Below are 22,795 nucleotides of genomic sequence, written 5' to 3' on the forward strand. Positions count from 1 at the left end.
GCATTAAGAAGTTGTGAGGCACACAGAGATTAAGTCCCTCCCTTAGCCACACACCACACAGCCAGTAAGATGCAGTCTCGCCCCAGAGTCTGCTCCTCACAACTGTACACTTATCATCATTACACAGCTGTGTGCCTGGTTCATTGTGGGAACTCTGTGAACACTAGAGTGAATTACTAAGTAAACTCTTCTAAGGCTAAACACCAAGAGAAATCTGGTGCTGTTCTAGGTTCATTTACCAAGCTCTAGTTCTATTATTCATGTTGCCTTGCATTTTTTCTCCCACACCAATTTATAAGCTCTTCTAGAACAAAAATCACAACTTAGCCATCTTTGTGCCTCTCATGGTATCCAATACAATGGCAGGTGCTCAAACAAGTTACCCTAAAGTGTGCAGTCATTTAAAAGTCAGAAGAAATTAACCATAATTGCAAAAAAATAAAGTGTTCCTATAAAAAATAAGTATAACAATTACAATTTAGCATTTTAGTCATTTATAGAGTTGATTCAATTTCAGATTCAGTAGTCTCCCTATTTCCAGAATTAAAGAGCCATTTTATGGAGTGTGGCTTTCTACTGTAAGAGTGGAAAGGAATCATCATGACTGGAAAAAAATAAAGGAAGGAAGAAGAAAAGGGAGGACTACTTCAAAAGCTTTTCACTGCCTGTCCTAAATCCTCCAGAGTAGGCAGTGAGCACCACGTCAGTGTTTCAGAGCTTGGTTGGTTTACCACCAGCCTTTGTGATCAAAGACAGAACAGCCTCGTCCAAGAGTCTTTCTTGTTTCTTTTTAAAACAAACCTTATTTATTTTCATTTTATTTCAAAGGCAGTGGCAGGGAGTAGGGAGAGAATGAGAAAGATTTTTTTCATCTGCTGGTTCACTCTCTAAGTGCTCACAACAGCCAGGGCTATGTCAGGTCAGAACACACTCTGGGTGTCCTACAAGGGTGGTAGAAACCCAGAACACAAGTGCTTGAGCCATCATGTCCTGCCTCCCAAAGTCCACATGAACACGAAGCTGGGGTCAGAAGCACAGCCAGAACTCGAACAGGTATTCCAATACGGGAAGCCGGTGACCCAGAGAGGATCTTAACCAGCGAGCCTAACGCTCGCCCTGCCACCCGCGCTGCACCTCTGGCCCCTTGCTTCCCAGTCCTCTCTCCTATTTCCCATTTCCTCCTATTTCCTCCAACACTGCTAAACCAAATTACAGGGCTCAATGCTGTTAAGTTCTTTCCACACTGTTAATTAAAGAGTTTCTTTCTTGGGGAACATTTAGGAAAGTGATCAGAAACTCAAGATAGTACAGTCTAATTTGAGGTATCCACCCACCTTTAAGGGGTATGTATTTTGAAAAGCATGTGAGAGGGGCCAGCACTGTGGCATAGCAGGTTAAGCTCTGCCTGTGGCTGCAGCACCGGCATTCCATATGCTGCTGGTTTATATCATGGCTGCTTCACTTCCAATTCAGCTCTCTGTCATAGCATGGGAAAGTGGTAAAAGATGGCCCAAGTGCTTGGGCCCCTGCACCAGTGTGGGAGACCTGAAAAAAGCTCCTGGCTTCGGATGGCCTAGTTCTGGCTGTTGTGGCCATTTCAGGAGTAAACAAGCAAATAAAAAGCTTTCTCTCTGTCTCTCCCTCTCTCAGTCTTTAACTCTGCCTCTCAAATAAATAAAGTCTTAAAAAGAAAGAGAGGGAAGGAAGGAGGGAAGGGGAGGGGGACACAGAGAGAGAGAGGTGGGGGGGAGAGGGAAAGAGAGAAAGAAAGAGAGAAAGGGAGGGGCCGGCTCAGCGGGTTAACGCCCTGGCTTGAAGTGCCGGCATCCCATATGGGCGCTGGTTCGAGACCTGGCTGCTCCACTTCCAATCCAGCTCTCTGCTATGGCCTGGGAAAGCAGTAGAAGATGGCCCAAGTCCTTGGGCCCCAGCACCCATGTGGGAGACCCAGAAGAAGCTCCTGGCTTCGGATCTGCGCAGCTCTGGCTGTTGCAGCCAACTGGGGAGTGAACCATCGGATGGAAGACCTCTCTCTCTGTGTCTCTCTCTCTCTCTCCCTCTCCTCTCTCTGTGTAACTCTGACTTTCAAATAAATAAATAAATCTTTAAAAGAGAGAGAGAAAGAAAGAAAGAGCGAGCATGTGATATTATAACAAAGTACAGTGGCCTTTTCTGGAACATTGTTTTTGCTCCATAACTGGATAGAAATTGTACTTAATTTAAAAGAAAGATTCAGCTTCATACTGAAGAAATCTTGGTAGTAGTAGATGAGTCATTGAACCCTCTCTCTCACCATCACTCAGAAATATCCTGACGGCAGAAACAGTCATTGCAAAAGCCCAATGGGACTAGCAGCAACAGAGCTTGAGCATCTCTTCTAAAGTAAAATCATGTGAGGAGAGGGAAATGGTGAATTAGGAAGTTCCATCCTCTCAAAAGGTGACTAGTACTGCTGAAACATGTCCTTCCCCACTTCACACAAACACACAAAGATTCGGAATCCTAACCTCAGAATGTGACCTTATTTTGAAATAAGGTTATTGTAGATGTACTTACTGAAAGCAAATGGAAGTAAAGTAGGGTGGGTGCCTAATTCAAGAAGGTGACCACAGGAAGATAGAGGCAAAGATCAGAGTGATGACTTTGCAAGACAGGGAGCACCAAGGAATTGCCACTGTCACTAGAAGCTAGATGAGGGAAATGGGACAGAAGCATCCTCACAAAGAACCAACCCTGTTGACACCCTCTGATTACACACTTCTGGCCTCCAGAACTGTGAAAGAAAAAGTTTCAGTTTTTTAATCCATACAATTTGTGATATTTCATTATGGAAGCTCTAAGAAACAAATGTAGCATCTAAATACAAATTAATTTTAAAAATAAGATAAAGAAATCTGTGTTGACTAAATCCAGCCCCTGGTAGCCAGATTGTTTCTCCAGTAGTTAAATTTCTCTTTGACCAAAAAAAAAAAAAAAAAAAAAAAAAAAAAAAAAAAAAAAAAAGAGAGAGAGAGAGAATCATCTCCCAATGTTACACAGCAACACACACAGTTAACTGTTACAGAACAGAATCACCTTCCAGAATGCAGGGGTGACAAGCACAGATTCTGCAGTCAAACTCTTGTCTATGGTCTATGAGGTTCATATGCTAGTCCTGCCTGCACCAACTGTGAGACTCTGGCCTCCCTCTGCCTCAGCTGCCTCATCTACAAGGCAGAGTGATAAGGTCCCTCCTCACAGATGAATACACATGGCACATTTGTGAATTACTCAGAGGAGGAAGAACTCATCACTGCAAGCAACATGGTCTCTACCGCAGGTTGTGACATCACTCAGTTGTATTTTGGTGTGCATTATTATTTTTTTGAAATATTTACTTATTTATTTGAAAGACAGAGTTACACAGAGAGAGGAGAGGCAGAGAGAGAGACAGGTCTTCCATCCAATGGTTAACTCCCCAACTGGCCACAACAGCCAGAGATGGGCCAATCCGAAACCAGGAGCAGGAGCTTCTTCTGGGTCTCCCACATGGGTGCAGGGGCCCAAGGATTTGGGCCATCTTCTACTGCTATCCCAGGCCATAACAGAGAGCTAGATCGGAAGTGGAGCAGCTGAGTCTCAAACCAGCACCCATATGGGATGCCAGCACTGCAGGCCAGGGCATTAACCCACTGTGCCACAGCGCTGGCCCCTGTGCGTTATTTTCTATGTGCTCTACTGAGAATTCATCTTGGACCGGACCTAGGACATTGCTACTCTTACCTTCATTGCATATATGTAATAGGTGGTCAAACAAAGCTGGGAAACAAAGGAAGGAATTCTCTCCTCTGATTGTGAGACCCCTTAAGATAGGACCCCAATCTTGTGTCATCTATAGTATCCAGTATCAGGTAAGTGCTACACAAGAAACACAAGTTTTCCCACGGGAATTTTATCTGTTGATATGCTGTTCTACTTCACCAAACTGGAGTTGGGGCAAGAACTAAATGCTTCATTCCAAGTTCAGGAAACAATTTCGTGTGTTTCCTTTCTGCTTATCACACATGCACAACAAATAGAACAAATCAGGTTCATAATTCCTCAATGAGGATTTTGGGAAAACCTCTCAAACTCAATGCAAATAACTCAAGAGCACAGCACACACAGCAGTCAGTAATTCTTCAATAACTAGCAAGTGCTGAGAAACGCACTCAGTGTTTACAGGTTTCTAATGGTGACTGGAGAGGGGCTTCACAATGCAGGAGGCAAAACCCTAGTCCAGACCATGTGATAATGAATGCTGACCCACTGGGCTGGTATTACCTGGACCAGCAGTCCATGCACCACAGCCTATGGTACATCAGCCACCTGTTTTTGTAAATAAAGTTTTACTGGCTGAGCTTTACATATTCAGTTACATACTACTATCTATTGCTGCTTTGTGATATAGGAGCATAGCAGATTAGTTTAAAAAAAAACTATATAAACCAGAACATCTAAAATATTTACTCTGTAGCCCTTCACAGCAAAGTCTTCTATTCTATAATTGGGACCACCCTACTATGTTTATACTAAAAATTAAGCTCTAAGAGGACATGAACTTTGTCTTTCTGGCTCACACCTGAATCACTGATGCCAAAAATACCTGGTTTAAAGTTGGTGCTCAAAGAAACCTCTGAGTAAAGAATGAACATGTGGTCAAATCAATGTAGAGATTCTGTAACAGGTGGTTTCAACAGCACACAGAGCTAGTGGGATGCCCACTGGAATAACCAGGGTTCACCCTGGTGCCAATACTAACTAACCTTTGGTTAATACCTGAGGTCTTTTGTGAGCACCAGGACAAACAACTAGTACATACTATTATAAGAATTCACTACTACCAAGCTGTCAGGAGAAATTAAAACTTACTAAGAAGAACCTTTTAAAATCCTTTTTCAACATATATACATTTACATTAGAAATGTTTTAAGGGAATAAACACTTGCAGAGCAGTTCCAATTTAAGGGTTCTCTTACATAGTTGAACCCAAAACATCTGTTAGAAGCCAAACATTTATAAACACAAATGCTCAAGGTACTCAGTGAAAAAAAAGACTTTCAAATCTAAAGGAAAAAAAATCCAATCCACCCTGCCATAACAAAAGCAAAGAAAGAAACAGAAAAGCCAGACATTTCTGAGAATGATCCTTTAGTGTTAATATTAAAAGCATGTGCAAGTTCTGGCTCAAATAAAGTTGTTTATGGTTAGACTTACAGTAAGAGGGGGGTTCTTCAACTTGGAAAGTGATCACATAGAATTGTTGCATGAACAAAGAATTCAATATTACTTTTCTCTATTTTTGCCTCTTACCCAAAGAACTAGTGCTTCGATGCATACATCTTCAAGCCAGGCTTGGACCGGAAACTCTGCTCTGGCCCTGGGTGCACCATGGTCACAGGGACCTTGAGCACTGCATTGTGTTCTTTCCAGGGGATTGATAAAGTAGTGAATCTGTTTTGTTTACATAATCCATGCACATTCTCCTTTAAAATTGTTTGGATAATAAGTTGAATTGCATCTTTAAAGGTGATGGGAGTTTTAATTACACAGTTATCAGATCATATTTAAATTGCAAAAGCATCTCACTATCTGTTTCTGATCAAGGAAAAAGCAATTAAAACACTTAAGACCTGATTTAATATAACAGTAAAAGATCATTAAAAGTTAAATACTTGTTCTCAAAATAAAGTTGTCATCCTTTAGTTCATTTTTTTCTAACTAATCTAGTAAGTCTCCTAATTCTTACTGAATTCATTTTACCCACATAAAATTCAAGTATTACAAGAAAATATGCATGGTCCACCAAACTGCTTTTTTTCATATTAAGAAAATCTACGTGCTCTGTAAAAGGAGCAAAAACTCAGGCAAGGATGGACTCACTGGTCTTGCTCTGAAGAGTATTACATTATATTCAGAAGTCGGATTTCCTCATTTCTTGTGTAGTTACATCTTTAAAGATCTGCTTAAGCACTTCTTACATGAATCTTTAAAGAGCCAGGACTCTGCCCAGTGACAGATTCTGCTATCATGCTACCAGAGGAGAACACCTATCACTGAAGGCCCCACACAGACAAGGCATCTTCCTTGCCTTCTTTCTCTACAGCTCTCAGGATGTTGTTTTAAGTTGTAATTTTGTAGACACTTTCACTCCCTGCGACTTGTTTATCTATATTAGAATTAACATAAATGCATTTTCATTGAAAGGAAAGAATATAGAAAAAGAAAATTATCGGCTGGGGCTGGCACTGCAGCACAGTGCCTGGGATGCCAGGATCCCATATGAGTATCAGTTCAAGTTCTGGCTGCTCCACTTTCAATTCAGCTCCTTGCTGATGCACCTGAGAAATAAACAGAGTGGCCCAAGTGCTCAGGCCCCTGCACCCATGTGGGAAATCACAGAGGAAGTCTGGGCTCTTGGCATCAGTCTGGCCCAGCCCTGGCTATTGCCGTTACTTTGGGAGTGAACTAGCCAATGGAAAATCTCTTTTCTGTCTCTCTCTTTCTCTCTGTAACTCTAACTTCAAATAAATAAATACTTTTTTAAAAAAAAATCCACTTTACGGGACCCAATCAAACCCTATTCTCATCCTAGCATGCTTTGGGGAACAAAGCTGCCAGTTTTAAAAAGAGAAACAGTTCAAGTAGGAGCATATTTCATCAATTTAACAATCAGCCACCACAAATCCATTTGTGCTGGTATCCTGCAGAATATCTTCCATCCTGGGCAAGATGTATGTGCCCAAAGGGGCCCTGTATCCCACCCCTCTCCTTCCTCTGGAGCAGGCGTTCTCCAATGTCAGTGTGCATCATCAGAATCACCTGGTGGGCTTGGTAAGCCACAAGCTGTTGAGCCCCGAACATGAGTTTCCGATGGAGTAGATCTGAGGTGTGGGCTGATGATTTACTTCATTATGTATTTGCAGGTGAAACTGATCCTGCTCCTCACACAGCAAACTTTAAGGACCTGCGACATTGATGATGCCTCTCTCAGTCCACATTCTTGAGCCTCTCACACCCAATTGCTCTCTTGCCTAAGCATACAAACATGTTTAACTTTATGTCATCTTAAAATACAAATAAAAATCACCCTTAACATTATCAGGAAGGGGGGCAATGTACTCTTCCTTCCACAGGCAACCAAACTGTCAAGAGAATGCTCTCGTGGAGGCACTGTGTGTAGTGTGGGTAAAGCCTCCGCCTGCAGTGTCGGCATCTCATATGGTCGCAGGTTCGAGGCCCGGCTGCTCCACTTCTGAACCAACTCTCTGCTATGGCCTGGGAAAGCAGTGGAAAATGGCCCAAGTGCTTGGGCCCCTGCACCCATGTGGGAGACCTGGAGGAAGCTCCTGGCTCCTGGCTTCAGATCAGCGCAGCTCTGGCCGTTGCAGCCAATTGGTGAGAGAACTAGCAGATGGAAGACCTCTCTTTTTGCCTCTGCCTCTCTGTAATTTTGCCTTTCAAATAAATAAATAAATCTAAAAAGAGAGAGAGAGAGAATGCTCTGCATACACATTCTTCCTCACCACTTACTTCTTTCCACTCTGCAACCTGACATCTGCACTCTCAAGTCTGCTAAACCTGCACAGTTTATAGTCTGGCAAGAGCTTACAGTTTCTGGACCAATGGATACCTCTTCAGTCCCTGATCCTTAATGACATGCGCTATGCCTCATACCTATCATATCCCCAGTCCTGCCCAATCCACTTCGAAGACTGTCTCAGATCCATACCCTCATTCCATCTCTGTGGCTGACACTACAATTTAGACCAGCATCATCTCATCTGGACCAATGTAATGTCTACCATTCGGGCCTCCTTTAAGCTCGCCGTTATACATAAAATCTCTCCATCTTACATGATAATTTTCTATGCAAAATTCTTCAATAGCTCTCCACTAGTAAGTTTTCAATTCTTCTGCATGGCATTCAGCTTTCAACATATAGCTCTTCCTCTTATATCTAAACCCCATTTCTACTCACTTTCTCATATTTTAACCTATTAATACCAACAATTTAATTATATCTTTGGACATGTCATATTCTCTTATACCTAAAAACATATGTGTGTATATATATACATATATATATATATTCATTATCTCTGCTTGGAAAATTTTTCCCATTATTAAAATCCCTACACCATATTCTCTTCTTTTAAAAACCTTCCTCAAATCTCCTGGACACAGGCCCCTCTCTGGCTCCCATTCCACTTGAAATCTACCTCCATGAAAGCAATTATTTTTCCAGGCCTATCACTGCACCACTCAAGGGTAAAACGCTGAATCCTTAGTTCTGAGAATAGTACCTGGCTCAAAATATGAATCCTACTAAACATTAATTTAAAATAACATGTATCAGTGACTCTGGACAAGGGGATATATTCCTTTGGCAGAGTGGTAAGAAAGTATATCGTAAATGTTTCAGAACCATTTTTAGTTTTTAACTTCACTCCTACTAAATTTTAGACAACTAACATGATATATTTATTTCACTTCAATTTGGACATATTTAATCTCTTGTTCACTTCATTTCTTCAAGGATTTAGCGATGGAAAGCAATTTGTTAAAAGATTTTTATAGAGAAACTTTCTCATTACAACAGTTTTTCTCCTCTAGTCATTACAGAGATGAGGGAAATTGGTACTTGGAAATTTTCCATTTTCTGTGAATACCTGAGTTTGTTTTCTGACATTTTAATCAAAGACGGCACCCTAAAATACATTTCCACCACATCCAACCATGCTGTTATTCTTGTAGCTGGTCCAGGTTTTATAGATGTCTTACACAGCCCCCAAGTAAGCCCAGCTGCTTTTATACTATTATGATACCATAAACAAAATTATATAAAATTTTAAGGCCAGTCGTAAATGCCTCAATTAGCTGACTGAAACATGTAGCACTTGGGCATTTTTGTGGTCTTCGGCGAAGGCCTTACAGCCCTGAAAAGCCCACCTTGTACTCCAACGAACAGGAAGTCTCCATTTCTCCACTCAGGGTTCTGCAGGCATTAAGGTGACCCACCCACACCCAACAGCAAGGCTGGCAGTAGAACATCATCATCAAAGAAAATATGCTAAGCACCCTGAAAAAGGCTGCCTATGACTTCCCTCATGTTTAAAATAGTCACAGTATTGCCTTACAGAGTGTTTAGGGAAAACAGAGGCTGCAAACAGCAAACAAAAATGTATCTGAGACTCAAGAAACGAAAATTAATAGAACTAAATGAACGTATTTGTATTTTATGTAAATGACAATCCAAATATTATGGGGCAAGTTGGCTGTAGGCTAGAGAGGACGCCTCATTTCAAATTAGTCATCACTTGTGGCTGAACAGGAAAATGCTGACAGATCTACACTAGATAAAACAGATCAGAGCAGTCTTGGAAACAGCCCATTGTTATGATGAAACCAACTCATATGATTGCCTCCAAACACAGCTTAGGCCTGAGACCAACTTGAGGAGTGTCCAAACAAATCTTCAAGAACCCAGATGTTCCTGTAATCATTCACTGATAAATTTCCCAAGAGAAAAGAACTTAAACAAAGATGGGAAATTCCAAGATATTGAATATGCACAGAATAGTTGCATCCACAGAAACACAGCACTCAGACCACAGACACTTAGAATCCTACTGCTTGCTGACATGGGCAGACATCTAGGATTCTGTGCTAGCATCTACTCTCCCACCATTATCCTTTTAGAAAGAAGAGGGGATTCACGTTTTAAGAGAAAAATCAGAAAACACCAAAAAATCAGAGGTAAAAGTGATCTAGAAAACACACTATTAAAAATAACAGAAGGAAGCAGGGAAGTCTAGCAACTATTAATAACAAGCAATTTCACATTAAGAATTTCACATGTGTTAACTTACTCCTCACAACTTTTTCCTCACATGTCTTGAATTGTTAGTCCCAATGCACAAATAAGGTAACTAAGGCTTAGAAATAGAGACTTGCCCAAGGTATAGGGCTTTAGAAACAGTGGAGACGGGATCTGAGTTCAGCCTTTCTACTCTATAGCTGCAGCTCTATACATCCCATCAGAGCCCATGGGAGGAAGTAAGTACTCACACGAGATGAGACAGCCATCTTAAACACTGGATGGGTTGTAATAAGAAAGAGAAAAGAGATAGGTTGAGTTCTACAGTAGGCACTCACAAACCCATTTGCATGAGACAATCATCTATGGAACTTTTAAAATTAGGGTTTCCAAGGTCCCATCACCAGATTCTAATTAAGCTGATTTAGAGTAGGGACCAGGAAACTATGTTTTACAATGCTCTGCTAGATTGAGGGCCGTACCCTGTGCCTCAGAACCAGAATAAATGAAGAGGAATTATTAGTTGACAGGCTTGACTTTAAATTATTAAGTAAAGACAAACCAAACCAAATAAAACACACACATGCCCTAACACTAACACTCCAGCCCTCAAAATCTGAGCTTTTCAATTCATTCCGAGAGTGTCATAATATAATGCTACAAATTCAGCCTATGGAAAGAGATTGCTGGTTCCAGTCACAGTTCAGCCATGTTTAGGTGTGTAGTCTTGTTCAAGTTATTTTCTCTGAGTTTCCATCTCTCCAAATGGAAATTACCACTTACCACAAACAACAGTTAAGAATTCGTGACAATTTGAGCCGGTGCCGTGGCTCAATAGGCTAATCCTCCACCTTGCGGCGCCGGCACACCGGGTTCTAGTCCCGGTTGGGGCGCCGGATTCTGTCCCGGTTGCCCCTCTTCCAGGCCAGCTCTCTGCTATGGCCAGGGAGTGCAGTGGAGGATGGCCCAGGTGCTTGGGCCCTGCACCCCATGGGAGACCAGGAAAAGCACCTGGCTCCTGGCTCCTGCCAGGATCAGCGCGGTGCGCCGGCTGCAGCGGCGGCCATTGGAGGGTGAACCAACGGCAAAGGAAGACCTTTCTCTCTCTGTCTCTCTCTCACTGTCCACTCTGCCTGTCAAAAAAAAAAAAAAAAAAAAAAAAAAAAGAATTCGTGACAATTTGATAAAATTCCAAACACCATGGCTGGTGTGTGGTAGGTGCTCATAAGCAAGTGAGGTTTGCCCACTTGAAATTCTACTGTCTATCCAGGCTTCTGCAGCAGACTTCTGCTTCTGTAGCAACCATTCCTCTAATTCCCACCATTACACCACCTACTGACATGGCCATTTGATATGGAAGAATTGGTTTTAAACCCAAGTTTTAGCAATGGGCCTTGACTGGCCTAATCAATTCACTTACACGTGACTTCCTTGAACACTCATAGGCAATTATCCAAGCCTAGAGCAACCAGCAAATGGTGTTCCTTTGGATACAGACTGGTTTTGGAGGGAGGTCAGGTATGTGTCCTAAATTGGGTCAATCAGAATGAAACCAAGGACTTTTGTTTGACAGCTGGGGGGATGGGGTATCTTCTCATCCAGACAGTAACAAGTTAACATGAGACCTGCCATTGTGCTACCAAGACCTTCATCCAGCTATACCTGAAGGCTTACCTAACTGTGTTTTTGAAATTTATACACCAGTGAATTCCCTTTATCTTATCATTTAAGCTGGGTTTAGGTTGTTTTTCTATGACCAAGACTGAAAATATTATACAACCAGAATCCCCTGCATGGATGTGGTAAAATCTAACCACTTAGATTGTCCCTATCTGAATGATTTTGTGACTTCTTAGACCATTTATATAGTTAACACCTGCCTCAAAATTTACACCACTATGATAACTGCTTTTTTTCAATCTGGAATGCCTTCTTCCTAAGAAATCTACCTCACCTTTTAGGGCCCAACTTCAGAGCTTCATTGCTGCAAGGTCTCTTAAGAGGATCTGTTAACCTTCTTCGGCATTCCTACAACACTGTCCTGTTTCTCTCTTTTAGTCAATTTCACTGTGGACTTTTCTCATGCCTATCTTCCCTTAAATTTAGGTTGTGAGCACCTGGAGGACATCATCCCTATCCCTATTCATTTTTAGGTAAATCATGCAGCAAAGTAGAACAAATCTAGCTTATTATACATGTCCAATGTCTAACATAGGGTTGCATATGCAGAAAGCTTGCAATAAACAACTACTGGTTCATTACCTGCCATGACTGGCTAGTTGACTATATGGTAGGAAAGTAACACAGGGAAGTTTTCTGCCCTCACATCCTAGGTGTTTAGTTCCTTGAGGGAATTAAAGAGAAATGCATTTTCTATCTTGCACCACTAATTTCCAATTACAAGTACTGTTTTCTTCCTTCTCCCTTCCCAGAGGCTTACAGTTCAATTCAGGTGAAGAGGAGTTTGTGGGGCTGGAGACTGTTTATAGTTTTTTCCAATCTCTTTATACTCACTCAGTGCTTAATATCTAAATGTAGTTTTCTACAATAGAACAGAAAACTCAAATCCTATAGATACCTTGCCTTAAAGCATAAAAACTCAATTTTTAAAAGTCCTAATGCACATGAAATAAATCTATCCCATGTTTTCTAATACTTACCAACTGCACATTCTAGCACCATCCTATCCTGAGGTAGTAGGGAGTATTTCTCTTACCTTTGATGTATTTGCTTTTCTAAGCAACAACATTAGTAAGAGAGTTCTCTCACCTAGCCCTATTTCAATTCAGTCATAAAGTTTCTGGAACCTTGAATGAAATTTCTGGATCTGACATGGTTTCTAATGGCTATAATTAGAAAGGCAATACACAACACAAGCAGGTAGTATATCACATTCCAATATCCAATCATATTCTCAGAAATCAGGAAATTTCCAGCAAAACAAGATCCTCATTCATAAGAGTCATCTTGGAGTGGAGAAAGGGGCCATGAGCCAGGGTGTAAGTATGGCCTCTAGAAGCTAGAAGAGGCAAGGAGGCAGATTTTCCCCCTAGCGATCTCCAAACAAAGAACACAGCCCTACCAATATCTAGATTTTTAGTCCTATGGAGTTCATGTTAGACTTCTGAATTCTAGAACTACAAAACAGTAAACTTGTTTTGTTTTTTTTTTTTTAAGCTACTGAGCTCGTGGTAACTGGCTATGCCAGCAACAGAAAATTGGTACACTGACTATCCTATACAGGTGACTTGCTAATAACTCTTTGGTTTTTATGGCAGCCCCTTTCCAAGCTGAGTAGTGCTGTTTAAAAAGCAATTGTCAGGGGCCAGTGTTGTGGCACAGTGGGTTAAGCTGATGTCTACAATGCCAGCATCTCATGTGGGCATTTGTTTGAATCCCAGCTGCTTCACTTCTGGTCTAGCTTCCCGGTAATGTGCCTTGGAAAGCAGTGGAAGATGGCCCAAGTGCAAGGGCCCCTGCACCTATGTGGGACACCAGAAGCCGCCCCTGGTCCTGGCTTTGGTCTGGCCCAGCTCCAGCTATAGCAGTTATTTGGGGAAAGAACCAGCAGATGAAAGATCTCTCTGTATCTCCCTCTCTCTCCCTGTAACTCTGCCTTTCAAATAAAATAAATCTTGCAAAAATAAATAAAAATTGTAAAATTGCTATATTTATCAACATGAAACATGACAGTAAATCATGACCATAAGTTGAAGTCAGTTAGAAAAAAGAAAATATTAGAATTCAAAGATTCAAACATGAGAAAAATTTAGACACCTAGTCAGATGAGTAAAACTAAGTACATGCTTTAACCAAAAATGCTTTCTTTTCGGTATGTGAATGACATGCATTTATTCATTAATTCAACAGAGTTTATAGAGCCTCCTCCATGTGCCAGGCATCTTGAAGGTGTTTCCCAGCACAGCATTAAATTCTTCCTTTAGCTAATGGATGATATGAATAGAGTCTACAACTGAAGTTTTATCATTATAGACAAACAGAGAGCTAAGCCACGTGTGCTAGTATCTATTGCTGCTTAACACATAAAAAGCTTGAAGCAACCACCATTATCACATACAGAGTCAAGATCAGGAAATCTGAGTGTCTTAGCTGGATGGTTCTGGCTCAGGCTATCACACAAGGCTGTAGGCAAGCTGTCAGCAGAGGCCAGCTCAAAGACAAAGGGTGGAGCCTCAGGTGGTTGTTGGCAGGCCTCAGTCACCATTTAGCAGACTCCAGTTACTTGCTATATGGGCTTCTCCATAGGGCTGCTATACAAACGTAGCTGGCTTCCCCCCAGGTAAGTGGTCTGAGAGAGGGAACAAGCAAAACAGAAGCCAGTGTTTTTCATAATGTAACCTCAGAAATGACCTGCCATCACTTCTGCCACATTCTGTCGTATTGGTCACACAGATCAAGTGTGGTACAATGTGGGAGGAGGCCACTCAAGGGTGTGACTATCAGGAGGCAGAGACTGCTGGGGTTTGCAGTGAATGTTGACTGCCATACCATCTTCCTTCAAAACATTTCATCAAGGGAAGTCGTGTGTGTCCTAAAATAACTCTAGATTATGTGGGGAGCAACTGGGACTAGACTGTTACTGGAATTAAGACTTATTCTATGCATCTGCTCTCCCACAATATGGCGCTGGGAGAGGAGTAAACAGCTTCTACGCAGCTGCCTCCAGTTCAACCAATAAACAGCAGGACCTGCTCCTGATTGGAGGAGAGCAGCGTACTCGGCGTGTGGGTAGCAGAGTTGGGATTGGTGGAAGAGGACTACAAAGGAGGAGAGAGACAACATGCACCAGGAACATCTATCCAAATAACACCTGAGCAGCCCCCGAGAGAGCCGGCCGGCGGTGTGCCGCTCCCCCGCAGAAGTGGGGAAAGTGGCAGGGGGAACCGCCCTTCCATGGAGGTGGAAGGGACGGTAGCCAACCCGGGAAGAACCAGCAGCAAACCCGGGGAGGGCCGAGCAGACAAAAGAACAGCGCAGGGTCCTGTGTCGTTCCTCCACGAAGACAGGGAGCGACATAATGGTGCCGTGACTCGGATATGAAGCCTAGGCAGGGTTTAGTGTCGTTCCTCCACGAAGAGGGGGAGCGACAAGATTAGTGCTCACGAGGTCGGGAGTAGCGCTCATGGATCTGCTATTCTCTAGTCTGTAGGGCATATCAAGTCTTCAGTTTCCATAACTGTATAATGAGAATGGAATCTAAACTACTGATGACACTGGGTGGCAACAGTACTACTGCCCCTCAACATTTACTGAGTGTGTATCATGTGCCATACACTGTTTGCAGTATCACACCCTGCTTAACTCATTTTTTTCTCACTACAACCCTTGACGCATGTCTGCGTGACAGCTGAGGAGACTAAAGCAGAGAGAGGCTCATCCACTTGCCCACTGCTTCATCACCAGGAACAATCGATCAGGATCTGAAGCTTGGTTGCTTAGCATCTAAATTCATATCCTAAGCTTCCAGCCTGACTAGCACATTAACATAGATTGTAGAAACAATGCCAGCAAATAAGCTACAAAATCACTAGCAATACCAGAATTTCAAGGAAGAAACCACGTTTAAAATTTGGGTTCAAAAATATCAGGATTCTCTTCTGTGAGATGTCCTGGAGAAGTCTAATTCATCACAACCAAAAGTAGAGTGATGGATGCCAGGGGCTGGGGCAGGATGAGTGCAGAATCGCTGTTGATCAGGTAAAGAATTCACTTTCAGAAGGTCAAAGAGTTCTGGAGATGGATAGTGATGTTGGCACAATAATATAAATGACCTTAATGCCACAGACTGAACTTAAAAACGGTTAGAATTGTCAAGTTTGTGTTACGTGCATACCACAATTTTAAAAAGACATTAAACTACAGGATCTGATAGTCCATCCAAAGGCTCACTCAAAATGAAAAATCTCACATAGTTAACCATAGGTGCTTAGCAAATGATTTAGTCCTACGGTATGGAAAGAATCCACAAGGGCTGTCTTTTCTGCTTGGCCCATCGTTTTTCTCTCCACTTCTGCTACTCTGACTTATCAAAATGAAAACAATGTCAGAGGAGTTTCCTTTACTCTCACCTCTCCCTAGGCATGTAAGTAGCAATTTGAAAGTGGAAATTGCAGTCCATTCCTAAAACCCAAGGAAAATCTGCCCACACTAAGTGCTTCACAACATATACTTTAGGAACTGCTCTTTGAGGATCATTACATATAACCTCCCCAGACATACATAGCAAGTGTGTTCCAACAAACTGAAAACAAAGCGGGTAACTGAGAGAGAGAAAGAGAGTGAGTGAGACCAAGCAAGTGAGCTGGGACATCCAGGTAAAGGCAGGCAACCACAGACAGGCCCCTGGCAAATGGGGTGTCTTACTACCCTGCTGCGCGGATGTGCTAGCAGGTTAGAGGGACATAAGAAGCGACTCTCTGGGACAGTCCCTGTGGGCTTAAGTTCCCTCTCTGTCCTGATCCTCAGGAACAGGAATTTTCTCCCAGTATGTCTTGGAGCCAGGGGCTCCAAACTTCTCCCTCATCACCATGGTCATTTCCCACAGTGGGGGCAGGAGTTCCACTTCTACAAACCACCTCTGGCTTCATTTCTAAAACGGGGAAGACCCTAATCATAAAGGCTCATGCCCTAAGTAAAGAACACAGACTGCTTAATTCACCCAATCATTTCCCCTTTTTATCCATCCATAGGCAAATCACATTATTAAGTGCTACTGACTGACATTAAAAAAAAAAAAAAAAAAAAAAAAAGACGAGGGTGGGCATTTACCTTAGCAGTTAAGATGCTGGTAAAGACACTCATGTCTCTTATCAGACTGCCGGGTACAATTCCTGGCTCTGGTTCCTGACTCCAGCTTCTTGCTAATGCAGATACTGGGAGTCAGCAATAACCGAATCAGTGGTTGGGTGTCTGCTACCATGCAGGAGATTTGAATTGAATTCCTAGCTCCTGGCTTCAGGCCCTGGCCTAGGGCCCAGCTGTTGTGGGCACTTGAAAGTAAACCAGTACATGGGAGCTCTGCTCTATCTTGCTTTGTCTCTCTGCCCCTCAAATTAATTAATTAAAGAAACTTCAAAAGAATAAAAAAAATGGTACAAAAAAGAACCAGGTAAAGTCAAACTTTAAAAAATAAGTAAAACAAAACATACCATTTACAAAGATGTTTCTAATTTCTACTAAAAAGACTTGCCATGCTTGTTAATATAAAAAATCAGGTGACTTCAAGAACCTCAGGATAGGGGACAGTGTCATGGCATAGTGGGTAAAGCTCTGCCTGCAACACCAGCATCCCATATGGGCACCGGTTCCTGTCCCGGCTGCTCCACTTCTGGTCCAGCTCCCTGCTAATGGCCTGGGAAGAGCAGCGGAAGATTGCCCAGGTGTCTGGACCTTGCTACCCTCACAGGAAACCTGGAAAAGGCTCCTGGCTCCTGGTTTCAGCCTGGCCCAACACTGGCCATTCCGACCATCTAGGGAGTAAACCAACAGATGGAAGATCTCTCTCTGTAACTCTGACTTTCAAATAAATAAATAAATCTTTCAAAAAATAAAAAAGAACTAGAGGAACCTCAGATAACCTGAGAAGCAGCACTGTGATGCAGGAAATTCACTGGAATGGGGTAGAAGCTACTAGATCCAAACCCTGAATGTAGCAGAATTCACTTCCCATTTCTAAGTCTTCCATTTATGTAACATACATTTAATCTAAGCCTGTTTATGCACCTGAAAAATGGAGAGAACAGTAACAAATCCAGAAGATTGCTATTGGATATTGGATAACTCTTGCCAATGTGTTTGGTAAATCTTTATAGATTATTCAAATGCCAGCTGTGGGGCTGGATGGTATCTCTGAGATACCAGTTTGTATTCTTCTCTTTGTATTGCCTCTTTTTCTCCCTGGAGCAGACTCTGTTCAGTGCCTCCGAGGTGGTAAATTGCAGTGCAGAAACAGAAGCCACATGTAAAACACTGGAGGCAGCGAAAGGAGCAGAGGATCAATGAGACCTGCAGCTGGGACAAAGCAGGGCCTGGGCCCCAGTTCTTGGTAGCATGGCCATCCTGTCAGCCCAACTTCCCCAGGAGGACGAGCAGAGCAGACAGAGGCCCAGGGAACTCCTGAGTCCTACGTATGTCACCAGATCGGCACATATCAGGGGCTGAGAGATGCACGTTTCTCACAGCTTGGTGCTACAGATGATCCCAGAACCCTGGAAGGGGAGATTAAGTTTTCCACCTCACTAGTGGAAAGAAGGATCAGAGCCAGAAACTGAATAGCTTTAGAGAAAAATCTTGAAGTGTTATTTATTGTACACTGGAGATCCTGGACTGAGAATTATACCCACTACAATCTCCACCTTCCCTAATATCTAGTTTCTTTCATGCTGTTAACAATGCTCACTGAGATGACTATTAAACACTTGTTTCTTGTTTTATTTTCGATTTGTATATAAACCAAAGAAGAGCTCATACAGTGTGCTGCACTAAAGAAAACAGCAAGGGCAGAGCATACATTCTAGAATATTTTTCTTATTTTTAAAAAAATGTTTATTTATTTGAAAGAGAAAGAGACAGAGAGAGAGAGAGAAAGAGAGAATTTCCTTTCTGCTGTTCACTCCACAAATGTCCATAACTGTTGGGACTAGGCCAGGCAGAAGCCAAAAAGCCAGGAACTCCATCCTGGTCTCCCTACACGGGTAGCAGGAACCCAAGTACTTGAGCCATCATCTGCTGCCTCCCAGGATACGCATTAGCAGGAAGCTGGATCAGAAGTGGAGGTAAGTCTCCATCCCAGGCACTCTGAAATAGGATGCAAGAGTCCCAAGCAGTAGGTTAACCCCTTATACCACAATGTCCACCCCTGAAATGATTTTCTATACACTGTTAGGAATATAACAGATATTAAATAGAACTCTGTTGGCTAATGGATGACAATTTGTCCAGAAAAGCTCACAATTTCATGAGACCTTGGTGATCAACAGCACACATCTGCCAACCAGTTGGCTGAGATTAGAAATTCAGGGTATGATGATGAATGGCCTTTTCTATATTTGCAACGCTAACAGGTTTACACAGATGAGAAAACATAATCAAGCCATATGAAAACAGAATCAATTGATTAGTCTTTTGGCCAGGGCATTGTCTATCTAGTTTCCTAATGTAATTCCAGAGCCTAGAAGTGTGCTAGGTACACAGTAGGAATTCAATAAATATCCAACAAATGCTGACTGACAGAAGACATAAGAACTCTACCTCCGCATACAAAATACAAAGCAGGGGTAGCACCAACCAGTACAGCCAAGCACAGTACTCAAGAGCCCCAACCAGATCAAGCATGGCACACAAAACAAGGGCTGGCTGGCCTTTCCGTGTCCCCATCTAAACTGGGGACATCTTCAGGGACAAAGAAAGCTCAAAGCCTACAGGAGGCAGGCTGAGGGAACAGGAAAGGGATCCAAGCATCAGCCCCAGATGTAAGCATCCTCTAGCTCCTTCATAATCTTTACAAGATGACTCTTTGCTCTGTAGGAAGGAGCCTGCCCCAGATAAGATTCTGAAGCCCTAACATGACACACACACACACACACACACACACACACACATATACACACACATACCACCAAAGATCCAATTTATGATTTGGCTCTGAGACAACGTCAGCTGGTGCACAACACCACAGCCTCTGTGTCTGGGAGGTGGATGTACACAGCGGTTTCCACAGGTGCATCACAGTTCACTCTGACTCTCAGAGTTTCTGAACTCAATTCATGGCATGGATTTTAATCAATGAGATAATACACTACCCCTATACAATAGGCTACTTAATGAGTTCATGCAATTGTGCCAAATATGGAGAGCCCTCTTTGAATGGAGAAGCAAAATAAATGGAAGAACAAAGACTGATGTCTTAAAAGACATCTCAAAGCAACCAAGTCACCTGCGTGTTAATCAAAGACAACGGGCCTGTCGCTGGGAGATCGATCCCTGACAAGCAGTTTCATCATGAAATCCGAAGTCTTACTTTCAACTGGAATTTATTGAGTTTCTATGCTGAGACATTTTGTGCTGACAAACTCAGAAGATGCCCTCTCTCCTCAAGCAGCTTTTGACAGCTATGATTAGCCACTACCATTTTTACTTTGCAATGCACTTTTACTTACATGGTCTCATTTCAAGTTACCTATGAATCAGTAGTGGCAGAGATGTTTTCACTGAGAAAAAAACAAGATGTGGGCAAGGACTGGGGGACAGGGCTGCGCAGTAAGGGACTTTCTCCAGGTCACTCGGCTATGCAATGCAAATGGCACATGTGACCAAACACTGCAGACAAGGATCAAGATTCCCAGCCTTGCTCTAGAACCTCAGAGCCTCCAAAAGCAACAAGGAAACAAGTCACAGCTCAAGGTGGCTGAGAGTACCTGAGGACAAGGTGGGGAAAACAAAGGTAAGGAGTACAGACTGAGGCCTCACTTGCCAAGGAATGATCAGAACTGCTGGGAGAGGGACCAGCCCCTACCAAGTGTATCTGCAAGTCCTAAACTGCCCTGGAGAGATAACAGCTTTTGCTGGCAGACGCTCAGACAAGAGGTCATACATAGGCACTACCCTGGCAATGCCCAAACCAATCTCTCTCTGAAGCCATATGAAAGATCTGACAACAACAGAGTCTGCAGACAAGGAAACAAGAAGCATGGTGCTCCTTCAGGGACAGCGTTATACTGGGCCTGGGCCAGGGCTGCCAACACTTGTGAGCAAGTGAATTCCAGAAGGCACAGTCACAGGTTGGCTCCTGTAAGGGTTAGCTCACAGCGTTTCATCAGGAGAAATGAAGATAAAGAGGTCTCTTCCTGCTCAAAGGAAGGTGACATATCACGCATCTCTTACTTTCAGAGAGGGCATGGTGATCATTAACTCTGAGCTAAAAGTACAATGAAATTTCACTTTCTGAGCTCCCACAGCTTTGGAACCCGACAGCTCCTTACAAGACACGATTTTTATTGAATAAATAATTTTCAGTGACCTAACCAGGGACTCCTGTCTGAAACACCGTTCGATGTTTTTAACTTTTATTATAAATTTATTTTGTTTATTAGACAACTTTTCTATATAGAAAATATGTGGCAACCACAAGGAGATACCGTTTCATATTCATTAGGATGGCTATTATTTAACAACTCAAAAAACGAATGGTGGTAAGGCTGTCAAGAAACTGGCTCCTTTGTGCACTGGAAATGGGAATGGAAAATGGAACAGCTGGCCGGCGCCGCGGCTCACTAGGCTAATCCTCCGCCTAGCGGCGCCGGCACACCGGGTTCTAGTCCCGGTTGGGGCACCGGATTCTGTCCCGGTTGCCCCTCTTCCAGGCCAGCTCTCTGCTGTGGCCAGGGAGTGCAGTGGAGGATGGCCCAGGTGCTTGGGCCCTGCACCCCATGGGAGACCAGGATAAGCACCTGGGCTCCTGGCTCCTGCCATCGGATCAGCGCGGTGCGCCGGCCGCAGCGCGCCGACCGCGGAGGCCATTGGAGGGTGAACCAACGGCAAAGGAAGACCTTTCTCTCTGTCTCTCTCTCACTGTCCACTCTGCCTGTCAAAAAAAAAAAAAAAAAAAAAGAAAGAAAAAAGAAAATGGAACAGCTGTTGTAGAAGACAGTCTTGTGGTTCTCCAACAAATACAACACAGAACTACCACATGATCCATCTACAGCTAGGTATATACCCAAAGGAACTGAAAGTCCAGGAATGTACATGGATGCTCATAGAAACATTTATCAACTGTCAAAACGTGGAGACAACCCAAGTGTCTACCCTCAGATGAATAGATAGACAAAATGTGGTCAATAAATACAAATGAATATTATTCAGTCATAAAAAGGAATGAAGTTTTGATATATAACACATCATGGATTAACCTGTGCTTAGTCAAAGAAGCCACACAAAGGAACAAACATTGTGTGATTCCACTTACATGGATTATCTAGTTAAATTTATATAGACAGAAAGTGAAATGGTTGCCAAGGGCTTGGGGAATAGGGAATGGAGTATTACTGCTTAGTGGGGTAGAGCTTCTGTCTGGATAGGCTAACTAAAGCCAGAGAGACATAAAGGCTAGTAGAACCAACACGTTGTTATTTTGACATAAAACTTTAGTTTTTCAATAAGTAGTACAGGATACTACTGATCTTTAAGGCTCACCCAAGTCTCTTCTAGAAAAACAAAGCAATAAGAGCATGGGACTTGAGGCTGTCAAATCTGGCTGCAAATCCTAGCTGGACAATTTATTTTACTTCCCTTTTGTTTAACAAGCATTTATCAATTACCTGTTTGACACTATGCAATATGCTGACTTCTTCACTTAATGTTTTTAATCCTAGTTCCTGTGGTATAAAATGGTAGGTATAATAATACACGAAAATTCTTGAAAAGCTTCATGGGAAAATGAAACTAAAAGGTAAGTCTACTTTGGTACAAAGTATTTGAAATCCATGAATAGTTTTTTTCCTTATTTTTCATTAACTTTTTGAAGACCCTTTGTATCTACTTCCTAGGGTTGTTACAAAGGTTAGACTAGATAAAGGATGACTGTTCTTGACTCCTACTTGACACTCAATAATTAACTGACTGAAGACAATCTCTTGCCTAATTCCTCAGAATAAAAACTCTAGATAATGATTAGATAATTCATGATGCTTAGATGTTTGTTTTTTCAATGAAGGCATTGTGAATGCCAAGCTACAGACAGAGACACAAAGAGTGATTTGGTTCCTTGTGCTCCACCCTGTTTCTTACCCTTAAGCCAGCCAGATGGTGACACATGGCACACTGATAGGAGTCAGCTTTTTACTATTCTTCCCAGAAGAGGTGGGAAAAGAGAAGTTAAAGGAGAGAGGAGGAGGACGTAAAGTGAGAAGGGAAAGCAGCAGTGTCTCAACTCTTTTAGAT

At 42.5% G+C, this 22,795-nt stretch overlaps 1 protein-coding gene across 7 annotated transcripts in view; it reads right to left on the minus strand.

Annotated features, from left to right (window-relative positions):
* SMYD3 (SET and MYND domain containing 3) overlaps positions 1 to 22,795 on the minus strand; it is a 780,787-nt gene that overhangs the window by 229,471 nt on the left and 528,521 nt on the right. Inside the window, exons 1-2 of one of the 7 annotated variants that reach the window (XM_089311677.1) lie at positions 11,003 to 11,203; positions 10,622 to 10,635 (exon numbers count right to left, since the gene is read on the minus strand). The exons of 5 other annotated variants lie outside the window; for them this stretch is intronic. The gene's annotated coding sequence lies outside the window, so the exon portion shown is untranslated. Of the gene's footprint in view, positions 1 to 9,890; positions 10,035 to 10,621; positions 10,636 to 11,002; positions 11,204 to 22,795 lie in introns of those variants that run through there. One more of the 7 variants, XM_089311678.1, reaches the window with a different exon arrangement.

Source organism: Oryctolagus cuniculus, chromosome 13, assembly GCF_051225735.1.
Source record: "Oryctolagus cuniculus isolate XC-2025 breed Fujian yellow rabbit chromosome 13, ASM5122573v1, whole genome shotgun sequence".
Classification (NCBI taxonomy): domain Eukaryota; kingdom Metazoa; phylum Chordata; class Mammalia; order Lagomorpha; family Leporidae; genus Oryctolagus; species Oryctolagus cuniculus.